The sequence below is a fragment of the Orcinus orca genome, chromosome 14 (assembly GCF_937001465.1).
Source record: "Orcinus orca chromosome 14, mOrcOrc1.1, whole genome shotgun sequence".
Taxonomy (NCBI): Eukaryota; Metazoa; Chordata; class Mammalia; order Artiodactyla; family Delphinidae; genus Orcinus; species Orcinus orca.
The window spans coordinates 21523223-21547353 of record NC_064572.1 but is presented as its reverse complement, the minus strand read 5'-3'; the positions used below and the strand labels follow the sequence as shown (position 1 = coordinate 21547353).

At 39.5% G+C, this 24131-nt stretch overlaps 1 long non-coding RNA gene across 1 annotated transcript in view; it reads left to right on the top strand.

Annotated features, from left to right (window-relative positions):
- The window catches only part of LOC117196649 (uncharacterized), a 58617-nt gene that overhangs the window by 7191 nt on the left and 27295 nt on the right, over window positions 1–24131 (top strand). The window contains exon 2 of the long non-coding RNA XR_004476937.2: window positions 6934–7074. This is a non-coding gene — a long non-coding RNA (uncharacterized LOC117196649). The remainder of the gene's footprint in view (window positions 1–6933; window positions 7075–24131) is intronic.

Sequence of the window (24131 nt, the reverse complement as noted above, 5' to 3'; positions counted from 1 at the left end):
CATTTTTCCTTCCTGTCAAGTTCTTTGGTCCCTGATGCAGAGATGACCCTCCAGTCAGCCCAGACTATACCTGACCATCACCGAATAGGATGACAATTTAGGTCCACATGCTAAAATCACAGATCATCATCATCATCATCCTACCTTCACCCTGAAAGCTACATGCAGCTTCCTTCTTTCTACTCTGAATTTGTTTAATGATAGAAGTGATGTGATGCAGTAATGGAGAAATTCTATTCTTGGCATAGAAAGATCTAAGCTGACTTATTAGATCTTGGGCAAATCACAGCTTTCTTGAAACTCAGTTTCTGCACTAGCAAAATAGGAATAATAGTGGTTCTTACCCTCCCTACCTAACAGGTGTATGGTGAGGAACATATAAGCAAACCTTGGGGCTGGGAGTAGGTATTATTTTTATTATTTAGGAATCCATCCTTAATCCAGAATGAACAAAACATTAGTTATCATGACAGTCCTTCAGTTTGGAATGTTGGTTGTTGGGAACTGCATTCCAGCTGTGAGAAGGCTGAACCCTTAGCTGGATATTGTTTCAGACCTGCCTGTACAAGTGCTCACCTGACACAGGAGGAAACCCTTTTGGAAACAATGATGCGCATTGTTGAACTGGATGGGGCAAGAAGGGGAATGTCAGTAACAATACATGAACCCTAGCCAGGCCCCTGTGCAGTAAGAAAAGCTCTTTCTCCTGTGATTCCATTTTCTGATTAAGAAGTAACACTAAGCTGTAAGATTTAGAACTCCTGAGGCATCTAAGCCTCAAAGCTCTCCAGGGACAGGCAGTAAATGCCTCAGCAGGTCACAGAGAATGAAGACTGGAGCCTCTGGACCAGCTTCCACCTCTTTGCTGCCACCAGTCCTCACCCTTGTCCTCCACTGAACAAGTCGTACCAGGGAGAAGTAGGAGCCAAGCTTCATCTCACTGCCAAGTGATGAGGACCCTTGAGGCTAAATTAGACAAGCTATTAACTAGCAACTCAAATTGAGCAACTCCAGTGAAGAGACAAGCACAGACGGAGATCACAAGCAAAACAAGGGCAAAAATCACAATAAGATGGGAAACATAGCCGTCACAGCAATCAGAGGGAAAAGGGAGTTTCAAGACCCAAATCAGAACAAGCAGGAAATAAAGTGATCACAGGAAAAAGAAGTGACCAAACCCGCTCCCCATTATCTTACATGGATGGAAGACACTCACAGTGTAGCTTTCCTCAATGTGTAGCCGTTATTTTCCAGGTGCTTTCTGTACCTAAGCTTCATTTGGCACAGGCTTAAGATTATAAGCCTGAAAGCTGGGCAATGAGAAACTGTCCTCAGTTGGGAAAAACAGTGAGCAAATTCACAGATTTTTCTCAGATTTGCTGAGTTCACCCCTCTTGTTCCCCCAAATTAACAGTTTGTTTCAGAAAAAATTTCTTGCCTTTAGACATATGATGAACATAGAAAAATGAACTTAACGTCATGGGAGTGTATGCATTTCCTAAGGTAGAACAAGTCTCAAATATTAATTTCATTTACCAAGAATAATATCCAGGAAATGTTAATTTAAGTACAAGTCACACATTTTAAAATTATTCTTCCCAGATTAGTTTCTTACTATCTTTAGTTATATGCATATGCCATGTCAGTTACTAGTTTTTTTATTTGTTCATTTCTTTCTTCATTTGGGGTGTTTTTGGTTTTTTTGTTTGTTTGTTTTGTTTCTTTGTTTTTCCTTCTCCTAGCTTCATTTAGAAGGGGATAAGCAGCAGAATAGAATAGTGCTTAACAGCACAGCCTCTGGGGTCAAATGTCCAACTCTACCCCATAGGGCATAATTTGCCAGGCCCAGTATAAAATGAAAATGCAGGTCCCCTTGTGTAAAATTTTTAAGAATTTCAAGACAGTGACCTCAGAGCATTAAACCAAATACAAAGCTGATCACAGGGCCCTGTGCGACTGACTGCCCAGGTCTCGTGTCCATGAAGTCGGCCCTGCTGTTTCATACTAACTGAGCCCTCACAAGCCTCCGTCTTCCTTTTTCTTTAATTAGAAACAATAATAGTACTTATTTCACAGAGTTGTGGAATTATTAAATCAGCTGATACTGTAAAGTGCTTTGCACATGCCTGGCACATATCAAGTGCTTAAACATTATTAACTGTTGCTATCACCAATTACCTGCTTATATCAGAATGCTCTTAGGAACCTCAATTAAAACAACAATAAGGATAAACAACAAAGTCCAAAGTATAGCACAGGGAACTATATTCAATATCCTGTAATAAACCACAATAGAAAAGAAAAAAAAACAAAATACGATACCACTACACACCTACTATAATGGCCAAAATCCAGAACACCGACAACACCAAATGTTGAAAAGATGTGGAGCAACAGGAACTCTTATTCATTGTTCATGGCAGTGCAGAATAGTACAGTCACTTTGGAAGACAGTTTGGCAGTTTCTTACAAAACTGAACATACTCTTACTATATGATCCAGCAGATTCAGCAGCTGCAACTCCCTACCCAAAGGAGTTGAATCATCATCATCATCATCTTGTCTTCACCCTGAAAGCTGCACAAAAATTTGCACACAGATGTTTATAGCAGCTTTATTCATAGCTGCCAAAACTTGGAAGCAACCAGGATGTCCTTCAGTAGGTGAATGATAAATAAACTGTGGTACACCCAGACGATAGAACATTATTCAACACTAAAAAAGAAATAAGCTATAAAGCTGTGAAAAGACATGGAGGAACCTTAAATGCATATTACTAAGTGATAGAAACCAATCTGAAAAGGCTGCCTACTGTGTGATTCCAACTATGTGACATTCTGGAAAAGGCAAAGCTATGGAGACAGTAAAAAGATCAGTGATTGCCAGGGGTTGAGGGAGGTGGAGGGAGGGATGAATAGATGGAGCACAGAGGATTTGGGGGGCAGTGAAAGTACCGTGTATGATACCATAATGATGGACACATGTCATTATACATCTGTCCAACCCCACAGCATGTACCTCACCAGAAGTGAACCATAATGTAAACTATGGATTTGGGGTGATTCTGATGTGTCAATGTAGGTTCATCCGTGGCAACAAATGTACTACGCTAGTGAGTGATGTTGGTAATGGGGAAGGCTATGCATGTGTGGGAACAAGAAATATACAGAAAATCTCTCTTCCTTCCCCTCAATATTGCTATGAGCCTAAAACTGCTCTAAAAAAAATTGTCTTTAAAAAGAGAAAAGAACCTCAATAACCAAACAAAATGAGGAACTGCGGAAATAATTACATGAAGCAGGACAATCACCACTACGCTATTTTCTCTGCTTCTCTTTGAATTATCTGAATAAGAAAGCTTTAACATAAATTTCCCAAATAATTGCTTTAACTATTCTCATTCACTTTGGCAATGTGTAGATCTGGTCAGATAAAATCTAATATGCACTTGTAAAAATATATAGGAAAGGTCAGATGTTCTACATAAAATGAATCAGGCTAAGATTCACACAAAAGAGCTGAGGAACTTGAAGAGCTAATTTGAGGGGACAGTGCAAAGGAAGAAGGTGCTAGTGACAGTTTTGGGATGACTGTCACTGTCACTTTCAACAGGCCTCAGAAATGTAAGAATTGTGTCCTTTCAAAGTGGTGTTGGAGGTTAAGGAGTAAATTTTTTAAATTATGAAATATTCTGATGATACAGAATAACAATGAATATAATGAAATAAGCACTAATAGTATACCCACCTTAGAGCTTTATCACATCTTCACGTATTCACTTCAGATTTTAAGACATTTATTGTAAAATATGAAACACAAAACCAGAAACCCCACAGAACAAATGCATAGCTTAATGTAGGGTGAGCACACTTGTAACCATCATTCAGGTCAAGAGAACAGAACTTGGATACATATTCTGAAAACCCTCCATGAGTCCCTTTCTTTTCACAAGCCCTTCCCTTCCCCAAAAGTAACCACTCTTCTAACTTTTATAGAAATCACCAAGGAAAAACTTTGTACTTAGTTTGAGACAAATAGAGAAAAAGAAATCAATTCTGACCATAAAATACCAAAATAACACAACTGATAAATAGTATCATATGTTAGAACAACAACAACAAAACACCCAAAAAAGAAATTTCTCTTGGGCAATAAAATACTTCCTTTACTCCCCCTCGGATGATTGAGAGTCTTCCTCTCTTTTCCCTTCTCTCGCACATGGACTCAACATTTTCCAGATTGGACCCATTTTGGCATTTTGCAACCTATTCCACCTCTAACAGTGAAAACACACTGTTTCTGTTTCTGTGATTATTTAGCTAAAGCCACAAAAACTGGGTAATGTTCAAAGTTAGAAAGAATAATTAGCAAGTTCACTAGGGCCCTGCTTCTAATATCGATAACTATATTTTTGATATCAAGGTTATCACGTCATGCTTTTTGCTTTTTTTCATTTGTTAATGATTCTGCTTTGAATACAGTTGCTAGCGCCTGTGCAAAACTGTCCCTTGATACCACAAACAAGGGATCAACAACTAGAACCTAGCTAAGGCCAACACTTTCAATTTACTAGAACCACAGTCTCTTAGATTTTTTAGAAACCTTATACTTTCTTAATCTCTCCCAACTTGGTCCTGATACCTGCAGTAGACACATAAAACCTTGTTTAAAATTAAAGGGGACAGTTTACATATATTGTCAGGACTAGATGCAAGTAAAAGAAAAACAACTCAAAATAGTTTAGGCAAATGCAAGAATTTATCAGCTCATGTAACCAAACTGCAAAAAAAAAAAAAAGGCAGAAATGACTACAATACTTTCACAGTTGTTTTTATCTCTTAGCTCTGCCTCCATATTGGTATGTCAGCTTCCCCTAGCTGGCTTTAAGAATCTGAAGCCGGAGTAGTAACTGCCCCACTCTAGGCTCACATCTTTGAGCCTCACTTTCCAAAGAGGAAAGAAGCTTTCTCTCCACTTCTGATGAAAATAAATCCTGAGTGTATACATTTGTCAAAGCGCTGCAAATGTACAACATATGAACATTTTATTGTATATGATTTTTATATCAGAAAAACCCATAAACCAATATTGAACCCTACTTAATACTTTCTGAAATACTTAGAAGTATACTAAGAGCTACAACCTACTTTGAAATGCACCAAAAATAATTTGAATTAATAGCTGGATAGGTGGATAGATAGGTGATAATTTAGATGTAGTAAAATGTTAATGGTAGAGTTTAGGTGGTGGGTATTCACTGTAAAATTCTTTTAGCTTTGTTGTATGTTTGAGAATTTTCATAATAATGTGTTAGGAGCAGGGGGAATAAATCCTGAGGAAGGACTCTGGTGAGACCAGCTTGGGTCCCTGACCCAAAGTGAGGTGTGAGGCGCTGGCTACTTAGTTTAGCGCAGCTGCCTACCATTAAACCATCCACTGTGGCCAGCAAGGCTTTGTTACACAGCTTCTGTCCAGGACACATGATAGAGCAGGGAGTGGAAAGATGAGAACTTGGAAAGAAAAGTCATTCCCCCCAAAGAAAGGGGATGGCACAGACATGGCTATCAGAACGTATCAAAAGGCAGGCAGTCACCCCGATGTGACTCCCCAGTCAGGACAACGGAGGTGGTGATGTGTTATAATTGAGTCCTTGCACTATAACTGTATGTTTCCTTGCTATTCACAAATCAAAACTAGCCGTAGAATATCTGGCTTTTCTTAGCTGGTGACTTTTAAACACATGCCACAAGAAGTGGGAAAAATTAGCAGAATATGCCAGAGAGTGTATGTGACTGGTATTTCACAGTAAAGACATACTTGTCTAAGGAAAAGCTAGCTTTCAACCTTTTGTTAGACATTGATTTCAGAATGAATCAGTTTATGTCATTCATTATCTGGCTTCTATAAAGCCCAGATCTACACTGGAAAAACAAACAAACAAACAAACATTGAAACAAGCGTTCTTAAACTGGAGACTACAGGTGTTGTCTGGGTTAGGTTAGGTTAGGTTAGATTAGGAAAAGGTGAGGATTCGGTGAGGAAAAGGGGCTGGCTAGCCTTTTCCTCCCAGTTAAGGGAGGACTTAAGGAGTTGTTCTTTAGGGTATAATTATGCACTACTATATTTTTTGTGCTTAATTATTAAAAGGGCTAGATTTTTTTCTCTCTCTCTCTCTTGCTGTCCAACTTTTGAGATTGGATTTTATCAGGAATTTTAATGGTCAGCATTAGGAGGTAATACACGCTTGCCTAGAAAATTCAAAACACATTTGCATAGTTTTTAATTGACATGAACATGAGGTCAGATTTACTAAATGAAGCTGTGTGTCCTCAAGTTGGCTGAGAATGGACATACAGGAGCCAAGGCCATCTAGGCATTTGGGCTTTTCTGTTTGATTTAGGAGCATTCTCAATGCTTCTCTGCTCTTCCCTTCACTACCACCTCCCACCCATCAAACCCTGTAACTTGGGCTGTTGTGTCAGTCCAGTCCAGAGCAGGGGAAGCTCAGTTCCAGATCCAGCCAGGCCTTCTACCCAGGCAGGTGCTGAAGCCCAGAACTATACAAAATGACTAGGAACTAGGGAGTCAGCCACACTGGCTTGTTTGAATGGATCTTTTTTAACTCCAGATTTTATAGCCATTAATATTTACAAGACCTACAACAGTAGCTCTCAAATTTTATTGTGATTTTTTAAAACCCCTGGAAACTCTCTATCTGAAACTGTTGCTATGTTTCCTTCTGCCTAGTCCTCCAAAGTTACAAATATAAATGTAATTAGCACTAATGATACAGCATCAGCTAGCACTTAGTTAGAACTTACTGTATACCAGGCACCGTGCTACTTACTCCCTTTATATGTGATAGTCAGATAGCTCATTTTATCTCCCCAACAACCCAATGATGTGGTTTCCATTGATATTTCCATTCTACAGGTGAAAAACTTGAGGCATACAGAAGTAAAGCAACTTTCCCTGAGTCACATGGCCAGGAAGTGGCAGAACTATGATTCAAACCCAGAGATGTGCTTTTAACTACTATGCTATGAAATCAGAGAAATCAAAGAAATTGAAAAGGTAGGTGTCTTGCCCAAGATACACAGGAACAGAGTCTAAAAACCTGAATTTTTTCCTCAAAAGTCTGGGTCCTTTTCTGGTACGGGTCAAATAGAACTGTGGGGCTTCTGAGGAATTTCTCAGAAGAAGGGACAGAGGAGAGAGCCACACCAGAGTGTAGTGACTTGGACTCTCTAATTCCATACTTACAGAATTTGGCTAAAGGTCACAAACTATGTCTGTGTGAGTGGGAACTGTTTGGGAATCACCAAGGAATTTGGCCAGATCTGGTCAACCCCAATCTATAAAGGAATCTGTGTGGTAGGGACTGGAGGTCCTGGGTCTCTGGTACCTAGGACTACAGTAAATGGAAGATGCTGGATCTCTTTGTCTCATCTCAGTTGTTTACACAGATGGAATAATGAGATTAGCAAAACAAATTTCAGATCTCTACTTTGAATCACTGGTTCTCAACTTAGAACCTTACATACCTAATTCTTTTTTATGAAAATACACAGAAGTAGAGAAAATGGCATAATGAACCCCAGGTGCCCATCACCCAACTTGAACAATTACCACTATTTTGCACAGAAGTAGAGAAAATGGCATAATGAACCCCAGGTCCCCGTCACCCAACTTGAACAATTATCACTATTTTGCCATTCTTGTTCCATGGGTCTTTTTTAAAAGGAGAAATTATAGGGCCTCACCCCCAGAAGAGTTTCATTTAATAGGTGGGGTTCAGAAATCTCCTGAGCTGCCAGGTTGAGATTGCCTAACCTCTGGTCCTGGGACTGGAGATTGTACCTGCCTAAAGGAGATAAGAAGGCTTCCCTGGTGCTGATGGCATGATGCTCCATGCCCTACAGAGGAGAACTGAACATCCAGAGGTTTATCTGTCAGGGCCCAGGCAGGAAAGAATTTATTCCAGATGATTTTAATGAAGAGGGTATAATGATAGGACAGAGATGAAGGCAGTATTAAGGAAAAGTTAGTTTGGTTGAGGCACCCAGAGGTTTAATGATAGGAGGCCATTACCAACAAGGCCCAGGGCAGAAGGTAGAGTTCCTAGAGCCAAACAAGAACTGGAACCCTAGATTAGGGGCTGCTTGGCAGGAGCTTGAATTAATTGGGTTCTAGAGACATGCTGCAGAAGCACAGGGCTTGGAAGATATACACTGACCTCTCTCCCTTCCCACCCTCTCACCTGGGCCTCTCATTGGCTAAATGGAACTGGAAGCCAGCTGGCAAGCCAGGAGATGCACCTGCAGAGGCCAGCCTCCTGGACCGGGAGCAGGGCAGATGAAGTCAGGGAGCACATCCTGGGAGCAGAACAAGGTGGAAAGTGGGAGCAGAGAACAATCAGTCAGGAGAACAAATCATTCCTTCTGAATCCTTCTGAATCTGAAGTAAGAGAAATGGTCAGCTCTTCCTGGAGTTAGTCTGATGCTTTCAGCCCTAAAAGAAGCCAAGTCTAAGAGCAGAAGAATTGCCTGATCCTTGGTAATACCAGCTGCAAGCCCTTGTCAGGGCTGGCAGTGAGTGTGCTTTGGGGTAACAGCCTGGCCCCAAGTTCATGTGCCCCTTCCCTCAAAGTCAAGCTGTACCTGGGGGCTAAGTTAACATTTACTGGTCAGAAGGACATTAGTTCTCAGTGAAATGCAGTTAGAGGCGATTACTTTCTGGTTACCATTTATTCTCAGTTTACCAACTAAAAGGACAATGTAGGGGTTCCTGTCACAGAATTTTTATGGAGCCTGTTTTCCCCTTGAAATGTTGAACTCTGTTATTTGCAAGTTGTTTAAAAGCTAGCATTTCAGTTTTCAAAGCAACAATCGCATTTATTTTTCTGGTTAAAAAGCAGGAGAAGAAAAACAACTCCCCAGGTTGAAGCTAATGTTTTTAGCTCCTTCTCCCCAAGGGACATATACATATGCAAGTCTGCACCTCTAGAGTCTAGAAACATGTCAAGCAATGTAACTCCACAGATGTAGGCAACTGTAAGAAGCCCTGACCATCCAACACAGGCAGAAGAGCCCAGGAAGTAAGGTGAAATGTGAGCAGTCTCCTTTGAATGGGTCATTGACCAATGGGAGCACATACAAAGGAAGGGGTGACCAGAATGCCAATGTGCTTTGAGGGATCTGATTGTCTTTAAGTTTCCAAAGGAATACAATAGCTGATTATATAGTTTCAGTGGGCAGAATTAGAGCTGGTCATTATAGGAGAACCACTTTTAACCCTTAAGGAAGAAGTTGATAATTGTCTGATTGATTCACTGTTCCAGTGCCCAGCTCAGAGCTTGACACATAAAGTGCATCCAATAATATCTGTTAAATGAATGGTAATCTCTGGCACTGGTCAGTGGTGAAACTTGCCACTGTCAAGCTAGAGGGAGTCCTATAACTGATTAAGGTCCAGATGAGCACTTGTAGGGAACACTGGAGAGGGTATCCCTATATCAGATAGAAAATGAGTCTGTACTACTCTGGGACTGATCATTTCTAAGGCTAATGCATTGAGTTGGTCTAGGTCTTGGTTGAGGGTGGAGGCTAAGAAGGTTATCGGGGAAAGTGTACCCTATTCTCGGGGACAGTTAGGAGTAGAAGATAAATCTTATAAATCCCCCCAACGTGGGGGATTGAGAACAGAGAAATAAAAACTCAATGTGACTCAACAGTAAGAAAACTAATAACCCAATTAAAAAATGGACCAAAGACCTTAACAGACACCTCACCAAAAAAGCTATACAGATGCAAATAAGCATATGAAAAGATGCTCCACATCGTATGTCATCAGGAAAATGAAAATTAAAACAACGATGAGATACCACTACACACCTATTACAATGGCCGGAAATCCAAAACACTGACCACGCCAAATGCTGGTGAGGATGTGGACAACAGGAGCCCTCATTCATTGCTGATGGCAGTGCAGGATAATGCAGTCACTTTGAGAGACATTTGGAAAGTTTCTTACAAAACTGAACATACCTTTCCATATGATCCAGCAGATCCAGCAATCATGCTCCTTGGTATTTACCCAAAGGAGTTGAAAACTTATGTCCACACATGAATGTTTATAGCAGCTTTATTTATAGTTGCCAAAACCTGGAAGCAATCAAGATGTCCTTCAGTAGGTGAATGGATAAATAAACTGGTACATCTAGACAATGGAATATTATTCAACACCAAAAAGGAAATAAAAGCTATCAAGCCATGAAAAGACATGGAGGCACCTTAACTGCATATTACTAAGTGATAGGAACCAATCACATGCTGTGTGATTTTCAACTATGTGACTTTCTGGAAAAGGCAAAACCATGGAGACAGTAAAAAGATCACTGGTTTCCAGGGGTTGAGAGATTGGGGAAGGGATGAATAGGTGGATCACAGAGGATTTTTGGAGCAGTGAAAATACTGTGTATGATACCGTAATGATGGATACATGTCATTATACATTTGTCCAACCCCATAGCATGAACAACACCAAGAGTGAACCATAGCGTAAACTATGGACCTTGGGTGATTGTGATGTGTCAGTGAAGGCTCATCAATTATAATAAATATACCACACTGGTGGAAGATTTTAATAATGAGGAGGCATGTGTAGGGGCAGGGGGTATATGGGAAATTTTTGTACCTTTTCCTCACTTTGTGAACTTAAATCTGCTCTAAAAATGTAAAATCTTAATTTTAAACAACAACAACAACACTGTGGGTGTTCCCTGAGAAAGCATCTGAATATTTTCATTTGATAGAAAATAGGGAATCAGGAGTTGAGTCCACTACAGCCTGTCCTGGGAGTCATATTACGTGAGGCAGAGAAAAAGGTGTTTTTGCAAGGTTAAGGCACAAGAAGGCTAGGAGGATTATTTAGAAGTTGATCTTTAGGAGCCCAAAACAAAATCAATCCTCTGAATCTTTAAGGGTAATAAAAAATAAATAAATAAAAGAAAGAATCCATCATTTCATCACCAGAAATCATAGCATACGCCAGTATCTCCCTCCACCCCATCTACCACCAAGTGAACACCTTTAAATATCCTTCTGATTTTGCACACAGATAATTAAAGAATGCAATTTGATTGCTCATCTCATCTGTTCTATAGTTGTGAGTCAATGTATAGAATTTACACTCCGGCTGTGGTTCATCTCTGAGCATTCATTTTGGCAGGGAAATTTTCCTTTTCTCTTTCTTCTTGGGGTACTAGCTCTTTAAATTCTATCCTTATTGGCAGGCTGTTGTCATGGAGAAAAATAACTTTAAGTAGCTCTTTGAAAAGCTTTGAGTTGCTGTTCCCTGCTATTTAAAGATCCCCCAGTAAAGTGAAAAGTGCACTCTGCTTCCATATAAGGCTCTGCCACTCCAAGGCAAGAGTGTCACCAGGGCTTGGTTCCATGTGTTCAGAGCAGAACAAGACATGTCCTGAGCATCCGGGGATCACATTTACTCAGCATGTCTACCCAGCTTAGGAAGACAAAAGAAAGTCAGGACTCTGCTATCCGAAATCTTTGGGCAACTAGGCTTCCAAGTCATTATGAGCTGAAGCAAATGAAACAAGCCACATTTTATAATTATCACCTATTTTGCCTCCCACCTGGAATGTTTGCTCTACATGGCCTTGAACCTAATTGCCATAATTCATTTCCCTGCCACCTCCTAATCAAATATTCAGTATCTAAAACTTTCTTCATTTTGCTTCACAAGCATTTGCTAGGCACTTAAAATATGTCTAGCTCCTTCCTAGCTAGACACTGTAAGGAATACTGAAGTATATAACAAGGTCTCCAAAGAGTAATATTTGAGAGATAAGACAAACAGATGAAATAGATGAAACATTAAACACAGATGAAACACCAAGTGATGTAGAATATTCGTGATTCCCAACTTTGCCTGATGATTGGACCCAATCATGGAGCTATTTTTTTTAATAAATTTATTTATTTGTTTGTTTATTTTTGGTTGCATTGGGTCTTCGTTGCTGCATGTGGGCTTTCTCTAGTTGCGGCGAGCAGGGGCTACTCTTTGTTGTGGTGCACAGGCTTCTCATTGCCGTGGCATCTCTTGTTGCGGAGCACGGGCTCTAGGCGCGTGGGCTTCAGTAGTTGTGGCACGCGGGCTCAGTAGTTGTGGCTTGCGGGCTCTAGAGCACAGGCTCAGTAGTTGTGGCGCACGGGCTTAGTTGCTTCATGGCATGTGGGATCTTCCCGCACCAAGGCTCGAACCCGTGTCCCCTGCACTGGCAGGCGGATTCTTAACCACTGCGCCACCAGGGAAGCCCCATGGAGCTATTTTTAAAACACATATTCCCAGGCCCTTGCACTTGACCTACTGAATCAGAAACTCTAGGAAGGGGCCCCAGAATCATCAAAGTTCTGCCCTATGTGCATGACTGAGTTCTGTGAGACCTCTGACAGGAACAGCCTCTTTCTGAGCCTCAATTTTCTTGTCTATAAAAGAAGAGAGGTGATCAAGATGGCCTGTGAAGTCATTTCTCTGACACTCTATGATTTTGTTATTTAAAGTACCAATATGTATGGTTTAAATAATAATCAGTTTTAAAAAGAGGACTTCAGGACTTCCCTCGTGGTCCAGTGGTTAAGACTCCACGCTTCCACTGCAGGGGGCGCAGGTTCAATCCCTGCTTGGGGAACTAAGTTCCCACATGCCACACAGTGTGGCAAATAAATAAATAAATAGATAGATAGAGGGCTTCATGGACCGTGGACTTGGAGGTGCAAAAACAATTCCAATGAGTGCATAATGGCTCCAAGCATGGACTTTAGAATCAGACATCCTTGGATATGAATCTCAGTTCTGCAAACATACTGTCTGGATGACCTTAGCCAAGTAATTTAATCTCTTTGATTATCCATTACTTACCTATAAAATGAAGATAATTATAGGACCTATTTCTTGGAGTTGTTGTGAGGATTAAAGGAAACAATGTATGTAGTTACCACATAGTTACCGTATAGTTACCACTAGATTATTAGGAGCTTTAGCCTCCTTATTATTGGGAAGACGAGTGTAAGAAAGTAAGGTATTCCAGCTGGGGCAAAAGATCTTGGGCAAGACCATGGAGATTGTAAGGAACATGGGATGTTGCGCCAAGAAGAAAAAACTGGCTTGACTCTGTTAAGAGGAGAGAGATAAGTTTGGATAGCTAGGGTGGGGTTAGATCATCCAATTTGTTGTGCAAACTACTTGGCTAAAGAAGATCTCTTCACTCCCTCCAAACAGATGCTTCCTCACTTCTTTGAAACCACACACTGTTAAAACAGATTCCCCAACATCAGCTATTCAAGCAAGAGCTTTCTCACTTCCTGCATAGAAAGAATCCAGATGGTGCCTCTTTATACAGTTGATCTGGTTATCCCAGGATAGATCATATGTAGCATAACCCTATTTCTCTATCTCAGCAAAGCAGGAAAGCACAAATCCCTGTAACCATAGCTTTGAAAGAATTGGGGCTGTGTCTGTCATGGAGATGATTCAGCTTTCCACTTGGGTTGAAGAGGTGGGAACAGCCAGATTACACTTCGAAGAGGAATCTGTGCTTACCATTTTGTTCTCTATAGACATATTCTACCCCTGTCTAGAAAATGAGCTCATTCTTCAATGAACCAGTGCCAAATCAAGTTACGCCCAGGTTCTGAGGAGGAGTACATTGGGGAAAGTGTCAGAGAAGTAGACAGGAATATTTAAGGGGTTGGGGACCTAGAATGTTTTGACTTCATTTCTAAGTGCCCAAGTATTTTATTTTTTAAATTTTATTTATTTTTGTCTGCATTGGGTCTTCATTGCTGCGTGTGGGCTTTATCTAGTTGTGATGAATGGGGGTTACTCATCGCTGCAGTGCGCAGGCTTCTCACTGAGGTGGCTTCTCTTGTTGCGGAGCACGGGCTCTAGGCATGCGGGCTTCAGTAGCTGTGGCGCACGGGCTCAGTAGTTGTGGCTCGCAGGCTCAGTAGTGGTGGCTTGCGGGCTCTAGAGTGCAGGCTCAGTAGTTGTGGTGCACGGGCTTAGTTGCTCCGTGGCATGTGGGATCTTCCTGGACCAGGGCTTGAACCCGTGTCCCCTGCACTGGCAGGCAGATTCTTAACCACTGCACCACCAGGGAAGTTCCCCAAGTATTTTAAAAGAAATCTTATTCTTGCTTTGAAGTTATTTATATTTGAGACCAAGTGTATCATTTAATAGTTTGTCATGTTGGTTGTAAAAATATTTTGCCCACTTGCAAAAGGGACTTTTCTACTTTTTAAATGAAATATTCTGTCTCATCAAATAAATATTAGGTTTTAAAAGAATGACTTTAGAGACTATATCTGAGTTTGAGAGATTGTTCTATCTTTACATCATTCATTTATTCATTCTATTATTTACTGAATGTCTAGCATATACAAAATACCTTGCTAGGCACTAGAGCAATGATTTGCAAGTGAGCAAAATCACGGATTCCTGGATCTACCTTCAGAGATTTTTCTCTCTCGAGTTCTGGAGTGGGGCCCAGGAATGTGAATTCTAGCAAAGCTCCAGTCGGTTCTGAATAATCAGACTATACTTTCAGAGATACTAGTGTAGAAGATGCAAAGATGAATAAGGCAATATTTCTGGTTCAATGAATTTACAGTTATCTATCTCATACTCTTCAAGTAGCCAAATGCATTTTCCTGCTTCTAATTTTCTTCGCTCCTCTCTTCCCCAACTTACTCACCCATTGTCCATATACTCTCTGCAAGGCACAGGGCTGGCATTGGTATATATAAAGATGAAAAAGAAAGACCTCTGCCCTCTAAAAGCATGCATTTATGAAGTTCACAATCATTGAAATTTGCCATGGCAAAGTGAACATAAGCTACATCATGACATATATGCATCTTCTGTAACAGACCCATGTAGGGAAAGTTCCTTATTCCAATTCAGCAGTCTTTTAAATAAGAATCTGCAATTAATTTTCAAGAAGTTCTTTGGTGGGGGAGGAAGTGGTGAGAAAACAAAGAAAAAAACATGTAGATTGCATGTATTTATTTAGCTACTTCTTTGTATTACGCACTGGACCAAGTTCTCAGGAGTATCAAAATTAAAAGTGAGATGATGTTTCTGAGGGATTTTAATATTCATACTGTGTTTAGAGTCCCTTTGGCTCCCAGGAACAGTATACCAAATTAATAATGATGTAAATAATAAAGGCATTAAATTAAATTATATAATAAGAAGCTGGAGGATGGTCATTCCAGACCTAGTTCAGCAGCTCCACATTGTTAAGAGCACTGGGTTGGCAACTCCAAGAGTCTCTTGGGCTTCCCACTTTGTTCACAAGATGGTTCTGCAAATCCAGATATTACATCCTTCATAACCTCATCCAAAGGAAGGGCAATAGAAGAGCCAAGGCCACAAGAGAGCCTCCACATATATCTTTTCCCTTTTGACATGGAGAATATATCTTTCTCGTAGGGTACCAGTATATTTCCCCTTACATCTCATTGGCTAGAACTGGGTCACATGTCTCATTCTTAGCTGCAAAGGAGGCTGGCAAAGGAAGGGATCAACATTTTTTTTTCAACATAGAATGATTGAAAATAATGATTATAATAATCATTATAATAATTATTATAATAATATAATAATTATTATTATTATCATTATAATAATCCTAAGAATACATTATTTAATCAATTGCTCAATTACATTAGTGCTTCTGGAATAAACAAAAGGAAGGAATACACGTGGTATGCAGGGATATTTAAAGAGAGAGACAGACACAGACTCATTAGAAGGTGAAAGATGAGGCAGACTTAAATTGATAGAGAATAAAGGGGGAAGGCCTTTCAAGTAAGAAAAGAAATTTCAAAATAGGAAGTGACACTAGATGGTCTGTAATGACTAGAAAACATGTGCAAAAATATCAATAGCAGTAAGGTGATATTCTTAACCAATATTTATATCAACATTAGGACAATTTTCTCACTTTCCATGCTACATGACTTTAACTTTACATTAACAATATCTTTTGTGTGAAGCGTGTATATCTGTGTGTGTGTGTGTGTGTGTGTGTGTGTGTGATATTTCTTAAGAAGTGTTCCAACTATTTAGACAGAATGGATGCAAGCTAGTCAGTTACAGAAGTTTCCATTCTGTAATGCAGAATAGAAAGGAGACAGGCATATTGTTTCCATTTGATGACTCTCCTAAGGAAGCTTTCTAAGTATCTGGGAAAGATGTACTGATAGTGCTAGAGATCAACCATCAGTGATACTTCAAGCTTCCAAGGCACCAAAATGCTGAGTTATGAGAATTTTGCCAGAATATATGCAAGTGGAAAACAACCAAAGTAGGGCATGATGTGTCTCTGAAATCTGCTGGTTGTGTGAGAATAGCAAAGCCTTAGATAAAGTAATACTTGATCTAATGTGGTATCTCTTCTCTAACTCCAGTTAGTCTGTATCTCACCCTCACGTTGCTTTCCTTTATAGGTCTTGTTAAGGCTCACAGTTATCTTATGGATGTGTTTGTTTACCTGGTTTTTGTCATCTTTCCCCCTACAATAAAACCTCCATGAGGACAGATGTTATATTCTCGTTCACCATCGTATCCCCAGTGCCTGTCACAGGGCTTGTGAACTCTCAATATTTATCATATGAATGCATGAATAAATAAATATTCCTATTTGTTAACTAATTTTGCAGACATTTATTTGAAATCTACAAAGCTGTCCAGCACTAGCTGTCCTTCCATCAGACCCATGATGTGTACGACAAAAGGTGTGATACTGGGTGTGGAGCATGTTCAGCAAAGAATGCATCAAACCAAACATCACCAGGCAATCAGTAAAGAAGAAACATTATTGGAACACCTATAGAACAAAGCCAATAGCTTGTCTCACATTAAGAAAAGCTGATTCATTATCAGCTGTCACCCCCTAGTGGTAAAGAATGTACTTGTCAGGGCTCCACATTTCTGGTTAATTTCAAAAGAAAGGAAAGAAGCCAGAGGCCTTTTGCAGAACAGGGCTTTTGCTATCAATCTCACAACCTTTGAAATATATATAATACATACACACACATACATATATGTAAATTTAGAATGAAAAAGGTTTATGAGTTACACCTTGCCTTAATAATCTGGCTGTTCGTTAACTTATTGGAAAACATAGCTAGAGATGAAAATAACTTGCTTAAAATTCCCTTTGAACCTTGTCTGCTTCTATAATTTCACTTGCTTATGGAACCCGTTCCCAAGAAAGACTTAAAATAGCTATTTATTCACAAAGCCTCTTCAAGTGGAATCTTGTTTTCCTGTTTAAAATTTGACATTTACTCTATGACATTAATAGGTCTTCCAGAGAGCAAGAAAACCATGACAGAGTTACCCTAAAGCTTGATATAGATCAACTTTTTTGGATGAATTTCAGCAAACTACATTTTTTTTTAAAAAACGGTTAAATTCAAGCCAAACCGGTACTTACAAATCATTAGTTGCAAAACAGCAAGTTGCTTAAGTGAATTCAGCATTTCCCTGCCTCCATTCAATCCTAGCCCCCAAAACACCCACAGACACCTATATTTGTATCCATGGGTATAGACTTGAGGAAGGCTTTTACAAAATAAAGCATCCAAAATGATCTCTAATTCTGAAAGCACTAAGAGAGCAGAGAACACGCTTTTCATCCATACAATTCAGTTTGGCATTTGATTCTCTCACTTAGCTAGAGAGAGTTTATAAGAGAGTTTGAAGTGAGAAGATCATCTGCTTGTAGGTCTTGTTTGAAATGCTTGGGACGTGTGTGTGTGTGTGTGTGTGTGTGTGTGTGTGTGTGTGTACTAGCAACATTTTTTTTGAGCATCCATTATATAGCATTCATTGAACTCAGCACGTAACCTTCCTAACTAACCTATGAAATAGACACTACTATTATCACCATTTCACAAATCAGCCTACTCAGATATACTAAATTCCTGGCAGAAGATGACCAACTGTGGGATTAGATCTTACTGGATTCCAATTAGCTATTTTTTCAGCAATGATTGGTACTACTTAGCAGGTGGGAACTGAGTAAGTACAATGGTGTTGGTCATCAAGGGTGCTAGGCAGAATTCAAAAGGCTTCAGGAAATATTTATCTCCTAATGACTAAAAACTGATTGATGAAAATCATTCTGTCTTAAGAAGCAGTGAAACTAATTAATGGCTAAAGTCTTGTAGGGCATCAAAATTATTCTTCTTAATGTTACATTTTAAGTGCCATTATTGATAACCTGAACATATTCTAGAATTTTCTCATTTAACCAAATCTCAATTATTAGTTATTTTGTTGCCAGTTACTTTTTTCCCCCTAAATACAAACCACCCTGTGGTTTCTTTTCGAATCACCAAAATAATAATAATTTAATTAAGGATTTTAGTTACTTTAGTATCAGTTAACTAAGATTTTGTTCTACTAAATTTGTATGGCCATTGGAACTTTCCCATCTATCTAGAAGAAAATTCCCAAGATCTGGAAAATTGGCTGCTGGCCTGGTAGAATTGACAAGAACATGCTAATTGTAGTATCTTCTGTGATACACCAGATGGCGATGGCTCCTTTATATGTATACAAGTGAACCTCAAAGATGTTCAGACTAGTGTGTCAATTAGGCTGGTAAAGAAAGAAAAGTTACAGTCTTAAAGTATTACACTATACGAAATCAACCACCAAAGAAGTAATAATTGGGCTTCCCTGGTGGCGCAGTGGTTGAGAGTCCGCCTGCCGATGCAGGGGACATGGGTTCGTGCCCCGGTCCGGGAAGATACCACATGCCGTGGAGCGGCTGGGCCCGTGAGCCTGCGCGTCCGGAGCCTGTGCTCCACAACGGGAGAGGCCACAACAGTGAGAGGCCCGTGTACCGCAAAAAAATAAAAATAAAAAAAGAAGTAATAATTTCCATGAGCCTCAGATATAAAATCTTACATTCTAAGTATCAAGGAAAAAGAAGTACAAGATGACATAGGACTGTTAGAATGGGTAGCTTGTCTTGTCTAATGCTGAAAAATCACTTTTGATACAACTAATCTTTTTGGTAAATATTTCAAAAACAGCATCATATTTGAGCATAGCATTCATCCACTTGGCTTATGGGAAACAGGACAGAGTAGACTGAGTCACTATGTTTGAAAAGAAATGAGTTTCTTTGTTTTCTTGTTGTGGAAGGATTCAAGCATTGCCAGGCGTCTGGATGGAAATGTGACTGTAAAGGTCCATGGTAAAAAAAATAACTTCCATACTAGTTAACCAAATGGATGAGAATTGGGACTGCTTTCATTTCTGGTGATTAAACTATTCCAGATCTTCCTTGATTGGAAACAAACCATTTTCTCAGAGTCTTTGTCAGGTGAGGGAGGTTAAAATTCTATACCTCAGTATTATTGGCTTCCTGTTGTCCCTTAATCTTTTGAAAATGGGCTAAGATTCCTCAGCACTTAGGATGGAGATCTTCACACTGCTCCAGATCTCTAAACCTATTTCAGCACTTAAACCCCAGCAAGCAATAAATATAAAAGGACTCAGAGAAATATATCTAAGGTATCTGTGAGGCAAAAATAAAACCTCTTCATTGGGGGTATCATTCAGAAAAACAAGTTTATTAGAAGAAAGTTACCTCCAAACACTAGGAACCTGGGCTCTAGTCTCACCATTCCCTTAGTCCTTTGTTCTCTCTGGACCTCTGTTATTTCACCCACCAGAAACAGAGACATATACTCGTCTGGGGGTGGGTAAAAGTCATGTCTAATAGTCCTTCCCAAATCTCCTTAGCAAGGCCTACAGAGCAGGCTCCATACTTCACCCCTACAATCACTCTTTAAGACCACTTATCTGTTGTGTTTCCATCGTAACACTTATCATCCTGTAAAATGGTCTTATTTATTTGTTCACTTATTTATTGTCTATGTCCTCTTTGTAAGAGGGGGAAAAGAAACTCTTCCTCTACCCTCTTAGATTGTCCCTGGGGCCCTGGAAATTAAACTGACAAAAGACAGATTAACAAGAGAAGGAGGTTTATTTCATATGTATATGGGGGGCCTCAAGAAATGAAGTAAAAATCCCAAAGAAGCAGTTAGATCCAGGGGCTTATATACCATTTTAACAAAACAATAAATTTGTGGGAAAATGACAAAACAAAGGAAAAGGGGGTTAGGTGTTTAGGAGCAGTAAATTGTGAGATATATGGGGGAAACTAATGGAAGATAAGAATTATTTCAGAAAGGTTCGTTTGTGCAGGTTCGTCTTGGCGCTGTCTCCATCTCAGGTGATTAAGGCTGTTTTTCTCCTCCTGGTATGGGAGAGGGGGGAGGGGACATCTTCACAAAGGGAATTTTATACTCTGCCTTTAGACAGATGGGGAGGGATAGAGAGCTTTTACCTGCATCTGCTGTTTCTTAATTCAGCACAAAATAATCTTTATGCCAAAGTGGCATATTTTGGGGTAGCGTATTCTGATCCCCTTCACCTTCTAGAATACAAGCTCTGGAACATCTAGAATACACTCAGGAACCCATCTTGTTCGCTGCTGTATTGGGAGGACATAGAACAGTGCCTGGTGCATGGGAGAACTCAATAAGTAATGTGGAATACATGAATAAATGAATTTTCTCAATAAATAACGTTGAGTACATGAAGGAATGAATGTATGACTTATGAACTTTTGCTCTTCTAAACAAGTTTGTTCCAGCGTCTCTTGTTAGCTGATGGGTTCCTGAAGAGATTAAAATTGCTCAAGGAGGCTGTCCAGAGTTTTTGTTCTGCAATGGAGACACAAATTTTGTTCTGATTTCTAGTTATACTTCCTTGTGGGTGAGTAATGTCTTATTCCACCATGCTTGAACTGATGCAGACTCTCCTGCTTCATGTGGAAACAGTTCAGTACAGTTTTCTGAGTAGGTAAGGTCAGTGCCTGATTTCAGTGCTTGCCCTGCTTGCTGAGATTCTTGATGCTTCCATTCCATTGGCTTCAGATCTTATTAATATATCAGACAGAAAATTCAAGGAGGCTCTTGAGCTATTTAAACTCCAGGGTGAATGAATCGATCAGGCTCTTCCTGAGAGGAGGCATTAATTTAGAGAGGAACAACATGCAGTTGATGAGTATCTAATGCTGACTGTACCCAAAACATCTTCCTATGCATTATAGTTTAGTGGCAAACCAGCCTCACCAATACCTCTCTACCTACAACGTACCTTGATTTGTTTTACATTTGATTCTTACTTCCCCAGTTTTGAGGGAGGAAAAAAAAAGTTTGGTGTTTTGAAAGATCCTTTGAGCAATCTTGGAGCTGAAAGATATCTTACTGATCAACTAATACAGTGTTTGCCAAACTTGTCCGAACATAAGTATCACCAAGGAGCTGGTTAAAATGTTAATTCTCAGGCCTCACCCTGCTGATTCAGATTCAATAGGCTTGGGTGAGGCAAGGGAATATCCGTAGTTTTAAAAAGTGCCCCAGGTGATCCTCATGTTCAAGCAAGTTTGGGAAACACAAATCTAACATACCCTTGCACTTATCAGATGAAGAAACTGAGGCTTAGAAAGGCCTGGCTGTTCATTTGGGTCACATGGCTCAAGAATCTTCATGTTCCTTGACCTGGATTCTTTGTCTTATGCCAAGCTGCCTCCACTAAATCACATCCTCCTAAAAAAACACAAAACAAGCAAACAAAAAACTCTTAAAACACATGCAACAGGAGAACTGAGCACCCAAAAATGTCCTCAGTGTTTCCGATGAAAATGTTAGCTGACTTCTTTAAACATTCCCTCATTGTGAAACATCTTTTTTTCCAAAAGCTCTCTACTTATAATGTGTGTGTGGTCCAGATTAACATTCAGACTTTAAAAGCAAACCCTGCAAATGACATCTCAAGATGTTCTCTGAACCAGTTTTATGGCTCTTTGGAGTCAGCCATCAGTCTCTTAAATCCTTATCTGGTTTCTCATCACCTATCACTTGGTTTATCTGGTGAGTAAAGAATGTAGCAAGGTAGGTGTTCAGAGCAGGTTTTTGGGGGTTTTTTATTCTTTTTTTTTTTATCATCAGGAACTTAAAAACAATTACTAATCTGCTTTTACTAATGCAGTCCATCTGTGCATGAGAAATTTATGTGGTTTTTCCTAATAAGGACATCATATTCTCCATATATTTAAATGCTTAATATTCGCAATCAAAGAGACAGAAATATCCAACCAGACCCAATTCTTAAAAAACAGAGTTGAAAGCAGATGATTCAGCTGACTTTAGATGACTCAGCCCGCCTTGATAGCCAAAGTTGGTGAGTCATCTGTCTACTGTCTGAGGGAATTCATTTTAGGAATCCAAATTCCAGCAAACTCCAAAAGCTCATTAAGCTCATTAGTAACTCATTGGTTCTGTTTGAACTATCGTAGCCTTTTCCTTCACCCTGTTTTTATCCCTCCTCCGAGAAATCCAAGCTGAACTTAGCAATATCAAACAGTAGGTCCTACAAGGAACATCCCACATCTAGGGTGAACTTGTACTTTCTTCTGGTTTAATTTCCCTGGTGACCTGGGCTTTCAGGGGAAGCCCAAAGTGTGGAGTGGTTTTGCTGGGGACAGATCCTTAGATTTGCTAAACCTCATGATGAATGAAAAGTAAGTAGAAATAAATGCCTAGTTTAGGGGTACTGCGAGAGGGCTCGATGTAAACTTTAGAGCTAATAATAAAATCTTCTGGGAACTGATTTTTTTTAATACTATTTGAGATAAAGAAGTTATGTTTTCTAATTAGATTCTCTTCACTCTTACTGATATATTGGAAAGTCCTTCAGGCCTTGAACCTTATATTGATTCACTATTGCAAAGTTGCTCAGCTTCTGTCACTATAATAGTAATAGTTACTATTGTTTCTTGAGCATTCACTTTTTACCTAGCATTGCACTAAGTTGAAAATATGGAAGTACTAATTTACTCACAGTGGTCTAAAAAGACAGTGGTCTTTAAGGAATTTTAAAATATTAATTATTTGTGTAAGTGAGGGATTTAGAAAGAGAATCCAGAAAATGTCAATGGTCAGTCTTTCTATGCTAGGTTTGTAAATACCAAGGCACCCATTCAGTGAAATACTTTCTGAATATCAGACTCCAAGGTGAAAAAGACCAAAGTTGTTCAAAATATAGGAGCAACACTGACATTCTATCATCCCTAAGATTGTTTTTTACTATGGAAGATTCTGAGGGCTAAGTCAAGGAGAGTATTGGCTCAAATTCCTCCCGGAGCTGATGAACATATGTCTTGGGCCAAATCACAAAGGCAATGTGGAAAACATGAAAACTGTTCTCCTAAAATATCTTCTATTTGCCTCTCAGCATCCAGCAGTGCTAATCTGGGCAAAGGCTTACCTCCTCGTCAACAGAGCCCATGTTCAAAGGGCCATGACTTCCAGACTTGACCAGCATCTGCTCATGAACAATACTACTAGAAGCCTAATTGGCAGCAAATCACATATAACCATTCTAAAAGATAGTTTTCTAAAAGATCTTCCAACACTTTACAGACAGGAAAGCTGAGATCTCAAAAGGTGATTTGTCCAAGATCACAATGTCGTTTGTGACCAACTGTAACATGACCTTGGGTCTCCTGTTCTTTCCTCTACATCAAATCTTCTTGTTTTTAAGTGTCATTTTTGGATCTCAATATCATTATTGGAGTCTCTGTTTGCACAGGGTACTAAGAAAAAAAAGAAGCAACAACAAAAAAATAACAAATGCACTTAAGCCTCTCCAGTTAAAATGGCAGAATGGAAAATTTATCAGATGGTTCTTTATGTGAAACCCTCTTTAAAATATTACCCATTCTTTATTCTTATATCCAGAAGCTCTTTATCTGTTATGCTTTGTCCTTATCATTGAAAGATTATTTTGTGACACATACCCTTAGACCTATAAATTCATCGTAAACATACACTCCAGAAAGTATCCTGGGATCTACAGTGGGGCAATGATTGAAACCATCAAAAACAGGATATATCCATCAGTAGGGGACCAATTTTTAAAATTACATTAGAGATATACATAGACTATGTTGCTGT